The following is a 6,965-nucleotide window of genomic DNA, read 5'->3' as shown; positions in this document are numbered from 1 at the left end:
TTCGTTATTCGTTGCTTATGTTTTTTAGTAGTCACAGGCTCGCAAGGCCCGCAGCTAACCCCACTATCTCGCAGGAGGACCGTCGTGATGTTGCTGTTTTGGGTCCCGAACACCACCAGGACGTTGTTGCACTCCGCACGCCGCCCCTAACATGGAGAACAGACGCGTGCGAAGCCCCCTGTAGCGGAGCGATAACCGGCCAACGTTTAAGGAGCGGTCATCTAATATATTACCACCTTTGAGTTCGTTTTATAACTCTCCTTTTTATTAATCGTAATTGATTCTTATATATACCCTTAAAAAGAAATGAACTAAGTTCATTCTGAACAGAACTAAGTTCATTCTCTTTCTATATCTCTTTTTGGCTACTCAGTCAACACCTGTTTTTTCTTCAATTGACTTGCCAACAAGAACTTTTCTGGGCCCCGGACCCACTCGAGTTCTTGCTGACAAAGTTGAATAAAAAAACAAAGCTGATGAGTAGCAGTGTTCGCTTCTTGGTACCCTGGCCAATAACCTTTTGCAAACCTACTTTGCGTGGGAATTGGCCTCAGGTCCGTTACATCTCCCCCTACTATCTGAGTTTGAAGCTATTCTAGAAGAGTATAGCTTCAAAACAGGGGAGTGCAGGAATCTAACTTTTATCTAGCTAATTGAAGATCCAAAATGCCGACCTTGGTTGAACTCCAAGCTTGCGGTGTAGTTAACTGAATTGCTGAGTCATCCTTTATATCGTTCCTGTTGCTGCCTTGTTATTTTTCCCAATCTGTGTGTTGGCTGGGGCTTATCTGCTATGGCTGTTGTCTCTGTGCTTCCGGTCGCTGTTTGCTACTGTAAAGATTAGGATAGTGTGCTGGTTTACTGCTGTTCCGATTGCAGCTGCTTAGCCCCGTTCAATTTGCTTTTATCTGTCCTCCTTTGGCGGAGTGAACCAGCCGTTCTTCTTGTGGATTTGGACCAACGATTTGAAACTCTGCTGTGCACGCGCCAAGCTGTCCTGGCCCTATGAATGATTCTTGGTCACACCAAATTGTATTCGGGCTGTACCCTTGACTAGAGTGGCCGCTTTCTGCATTATAATCGCCTCGACCGTGTATACTGAACTTCAGCCTTGTTCCGTAAACCACTCCATACAGATTTCACCACCCACCAGTACGTAACCACCGAATGAACGACCCGAACGCACAGTGGCTCGAAAAGATGCCTCTCCTTCAAGGTGATGTTGAGCAGGATGCTGTCCTTGTCCCTCCTTCTTCTTCAGCAGGACAAGATCGTTGTGCAACGGGCGGTCCGGGTCGACCGACATCAGCCGTATGTTCCACTCGTAAATCGAAACGTTGACCAGCTCTATCGAGTATATGTTGCTCTTGCACGAATCAGACCGGTAGATGTCCCGTAGTTCCTTCATCAACCGATCGGTCGCCTGTACCGAACCTGAGAATGATCCGTTCAGATAATCTTGTCGTTGACTTCGACTTAGTCTTTCTAGAGTTGCTAGATGTTCTACTTTTATTTCGTATTTCTTGGCTATACCCCGTGCATTTCCAGATCCTCCTCGCCTTCGCTGTCCTGATCGCTTTCGCTCGACGTCACCCTCTCTGTTTTTTTTTTCGTTTCCATGCCCATTTTCCGATTTAGCTTTTTCGCTCCCTCCGTTCTTCAGCTTCGTCCATTGGCCCAGTATAGTTTCTTCCCCTCGTTGATTTCCTTCTTGTTCTCGTTAATTCCCGAGATGGCTCCATACTTTCGGATGTTGATGGCGTCATCGACAGCATTTTGGTCTTCTTCAGCGGTTTCCCTAATTCCTAATTCCTATTCAATGTAAGTGTTCGTGAAAAGAAAATATTCTAGATATATTTCAATAAAATTCTTTGACCTAACCTCTAGCAAATTCTTTAGCCTAATATCTGTTTCCCTATTTATCGATGTTGTGTTAGTAGTTTAATGGGGTTAGTAGTGGGCGATTTAGTATTTTTTTTTCGCATCTTTTTGTTGTGTGTTTTATTTTTCTTCTTGCGAGTCATAATTTTTTTTTTCGCATCTTTTTTTTTCAACTTATGGTGCTTTTTGTTCTTTTTTGCGAGTAATTTTTTTTTCGCATCCTTTTTTTTTTTTTTTTATTTTTTATTTTTTTTTAAATTGTGGTAGCAGTGGTATTTTTTTTTTTCAGTGGTGCTGGTGTTGTTGTTGGTGTTGTTGTTGATGTTGTTCCAAAGGTTGGCTGCGGTTTCCTCCCCCTTCGCCCCTCAGGTTGAAATCGGTTGGGGGTCAGTTCCACCTCGGCAGGATGGTTCCATATCGTCTGTGAATATACTCATTTGGTTTTCTTTTAAATAACCGAATATAAGAATTTTAAAATCCATATCTAAATTTCAATTTAAACAAATAATTGCACTATCTCTAAACAGTTTGTTTCTTGTATGATAGTTACTTTCAGAAAGGGTCATCTTAAATCTCAAAAAAAAATATTTTCATCATTCTAAAAGGCATTTGAAAAAAACAATCAGTCTATTTCGCAAACAAACAATCATAATGTTCTTGGATGCGGATGTAAAAAAAAAATGAAACCTTCACTTTTTGTTATATCGCACAATGATATTCCTACGAAGGCAGTGACACACGTTGTCATCAAAACGTGTGAACGACAACGTTCTGAAATTTGAAACCTCTTACGTCGCGCCAAGAATGCAGCAACTTCACAATAATGTTTTTTTTTTTTCATTCTGGGTCAATGCCTGGCGATCATATGCCTGGCCTTACCTTAAGATACATATGGGATGGGATTATATAAGTGGAATCAAATGGATATTTTTTTTTCTTATGTTATTATTCCTTGTTTCATTATGCATTTGTCTTTGATTTCTTGTTTGTCAATTTAAAATTTTCAAGTTTTTTCTTCGAGAAGTGTCCTGAGTTTCTTCATGAATTCATTGCTATTGTCCTATGTTTCCTCCAATTTAGTTTAATATAAGAGTGTCATTTGTCTTCTCCTAGTTGTTTAATTTTTTTATTTGGAGTGTCTTAAGTTTTCTCCAAGTTTAATTATTTTGAGAGCATCTTTTGTTTTCTCCACGTTTATATATTTTTGGAGTGTCTTCCGTTTTCTCCAAGTTTATTTATTTTTGGAGTGTCTTTCGTTTTCTTCAAGTTTATTTATTTTGGGAGTGTCTTTGGTTTTCTCCACTTTTATTTATTTTTGGAGTGTCTTTTGTTTTCTCCAATTTTATTCATTTTGTTTTCTTTTTGCGCTTTTAATTCTTATTGTGGTATACAGCCCTTAAGGTGATAAGAATTTATCCCTGTTTTCCAGTTCTTCGGTCTATTCAAAATTTATAATAAAAAAATTGATAAACACATTATTGTTAAACTAACTGTAGGCTGTATAGCCACCGAATTATAACGGATGGTCATTGCTATCAAGTACATGTTTTTATCGTTAAAGTGCTCTGGTTAACAGAATAGAGGAAAAGGCAAATAGCTTTGATAGTTGATTTATGTCGTTGAGTCATTGATCCATTTTTTTCGAGTCTTGTCTGGTTTATAATTATGAAATTAATTTATTGTCACCTTTAAAGCGATTTGCCATTAAAAATGCCATTCAATCATTGAATTCATGTCTCTATCATGCTTGTTTTCATCATTCATTCTAGGTCGCGATCCCTTGTTTTTATCATTCATTCTAGATTGCACGCATTTGTCAATCTTGTTTATTTTTTTTCTTCATTCATATTTCATTTCATTTCATACTTATTCCAGTACTTATTAAATGTTCCGTATTTTGTCAGTTCTATTTTGAATTCGTCAGTGTTTCTTCGATTTTCAGTATGTTCGTTTTTCGGATAAGTTTTTCCATAACGATCCGCCAACTATAACGTTGATAAAGTCGCGAATGCCATAAAGATGGTAAAACGACTATATTAGAAACAAAAAAAAACAAAAAAAAAATCCACAGCCGAAGGATAATCATTATCATTTATCCCTTGTTGTTTCAATATATCAGATTGTAGTCCACTGTTCTATATTTTTTTCATACTTTTGTTAAATCTTGGTTAATTCAACCTGCTTTGGAACGAACAGGTCACCATGAACCACCCTAAGATGCGAAATGACCCAGTAGCAACATGGCGATGCTGCGCGCATTAACGGCGGTAATGCGCGCCAAAATCATCGGTTTTCCTCGGACACGAAGAGGTTTTTTTTCCGAAGGATCGAGCCACCGTCGATCCTTGAATCGGGCTCTTTTCCCAGCCAACCACCATCGGAGACGGACCACGGTAACAAAGTCAGCGGCTTTTGGAGCCAAGTCAGAGGCCAGCATGGCCATAGTCAGAGGTCGAAAAGGGACCATAGTTTGTAATTGTAATTTAGTCTAAGTTGTTTGAAGTTATAATACAGTCCACTTAGTTTGTAATGTTTTGAATGAGTGCATTTATTGATCCATTCATTCCATTCCACAGACAAGCTACACAAAGTATTTTCTTCATTTACACGTTTACAGTCTTTACAGTGTCTTTACATACAATTGTTGATTTTTGCGCGGAAATTGGGAGGACATTTTCTAGGGCTCCGATTATTTTTTTTTTCATTCTTATGCGCACAATATACATATTTGCATGATCTATAAAACCAAATTCACTACCCCTTTATAAAAGGGGAATAATCGTTTAATGGACGAAACTTTGTCAAAAATTTTTGGTTTTGAAACTAACGAGGGCCCTGCTGTGTGAGCTTCGTGATTTGTGAACGAAGAAAATAAAAATGGAGGGACAGCGCCGCCGATTGGTAACATAACCTTAAAAATGAAATGAAAATGGAAGCGTCGTGTGCTCTCACTATAAATGCGTCTAGTTGCTGGGAAATGTTAAAATTCGTTTCGTCGCTTTCTGATCTTTGGTTTTTTCGGTGCTGTGTGGAGCCTTATAAAATATCTGGCCAATTATCCAATAACTAAGGAGACTTATAGGATTTTTTCACTGTCACTCTGAAGCGTTTTTTTAGCATACAATTTTTTTTTGTTAAGGGGTTTTTTCTTACAATTTTACGCATCCTCATTCTCCTCCTCGCCATCCTCCTCGTCTTCACCCTCACCGTCTTCTTCGTCTTCGCCATCGAGGTCTTCCTCCTCGTTGGAGTCAAACTCGCCCCCATCGTCTTCGCCTTCGTCTTTTTTCACCTTTTTTAATTTTGTGGCTTTCTCCTCGACCGGCCGCTTGACACCTTTCGTCGCTTCCTTGGTTTCCTTGGTGGTCTTTTCTTCTCCGGCGGCAACGGTTTCAATTTCATTTTTTTCCGAACTCATTTTGATGGTTTTTGGTAGGTTTGTAACTTTTTTTTTTTTTTCTTAAGTAGACTTACTGTCCGGGACTAAAGCCGCCTTTTCTGCTTGACCACTTGTTTTATAGTTAGAAGAACAGTGCCTTTTAGAGTGTGATGGCTTGCTTCAGGTACTCTCTGGAGTAGCTTTTGGCTCTGATGCGCACACAACGATGTCTACATCGATCTGATCTCACGATTCTTCTCTTTTTTCTACTTGGCACATAGAACCGAGAAAGATGTTTTTTTTTTTTCTACAATCAATCCCCTCGAGACAAATTTAATTCCAAACATTAGCCAGTTGCTGGTCCCACCACCTCATCATAAACTCCACGACAGATGATGTTTATTCTGGTTCTTATCACTCTCTTTACACGCATGCACAGCGGTGTTGATCTTGATAACGGAAGACCCCACAACACACAGGTGTCTGCAATGCCGAGTTCTAGCAGAAAAAACACACGTAACACAACACCTGAACCGACTCCAATCTACAACGGACCGATCGCGTCGACCGACTACGATGCACTTTTCCTGTTGCTGGCTTTATTAACACAGTCAAAATCGTTATTAGCTTTCACTTAAAATCACAATTTCCAACTCGGTTTATTCGTTGAATATTTCAGAATTTTTCTTGACTCTATCGATTTTAACTGCAGCCTTATAGAGTCTCACTTTTTCCCATCAAATTTAGGATATCTTCTCAAGCTGGCTTAATTAACAAAATCGTTATCAGCTTTCCCCAAAAACCACACGGTCCGACTCGAACGCACTTAATAATCTTTTTTTTCTGGGATATTCGAAGCGATCGACTTATCGTTACGAATTAAAAATCACAACTTTAATTCAACAACGCGATGCAATTAATTGCAAACACCGGCAAACGATTCCGAATACTATTTTTTTTTGTTGGTTTTAGGCACCAGTCAGAAAAAAACGCGTACCGCCACTGCTGTGACTTTTCCGCTGTCACCATAATGTAGCGGAGCGGTCATCGAAGTAAACGATCGCGTTTTAGTTCGTTTCACAACTCTCCTTTTTATTAATCGTAATTGATTCTTATATATACCCTTAAAAAGAAATGAACTAAGTTCATTCTGAACAGAACTAAGTTCATTCTCTTTCTATATCTCTTTTTGGCTACTCAGTCAACACCTGTTTTTTCTTCAATTGACTTGCCAACAAGAACTTTTCTGGGCCCCGGACCCACTCGAGTTCTTGCTGACAAAGTTGAATAAAAAAACAAAGCTGATGAGTAGCAGTGTTCGCTTCTTGGTACCCTGGCCAATAACCTTTTGCAAACCTACTTTGCGTGGGAATTGGCCTCAGGTCCGTTACACCCCTAACTCATTCTGCATGCGACCAAAGCATCCACCGGGGTTGGGTACCCGATCTCCGCTAAGGTTGCTCGCACCCCAGCTAGTACCACGGGGAGGTAGAGAATCGGAGTTGCAGACAAGAGGTGATATGACCACTACCCGAAGGTTGGGTGTATGGGGTCTCGAGTTGCACATTGTCTACTTCACTTAGCCCCCACTAAAACAAATTAACGCGAAAACTTTTGCCAAAATGGCGCGCAGTGAAAAATATATACACGATCAATTAAAAGTGTGTAAAATAACCAAAAGTTTACCATTGTTCGTTTTGGTTCG

At 39.5% G+C, this 6,965-nt stretch overlaps 1 pseudogene; it reads right to left on the bottom strand.

The window, feature by feature from the left end:
* Nucleotides 1-261: 261 nt before the first annotated feature.
* LOC129738698 (ubiquitin-conjugating enzyme E2 Q2-like) lies at nt 262-6,634 on the bottom strand (annotated as a pseudogene).
* Nucleotides 6,635-6,965: the final 331 nt, after the last annotated feature.

This window comes from Uranotaenia lowii, chromosome 1, assembly GCF_029784155.1.
Source record: "Uranotaenia lowii strain MFRU-FL chromosome 1, ASM2978415v1, whole genome shotgun sequence".
NCBI lineage: Eukaryota > Metazoa > Arthropoda > Insecta > Diptera > Culicidae > Uranotaenia > Uranotaenia lowii.
This window is presented reverse-complemented; position numbering and strand designations above follow the sequence as displayed.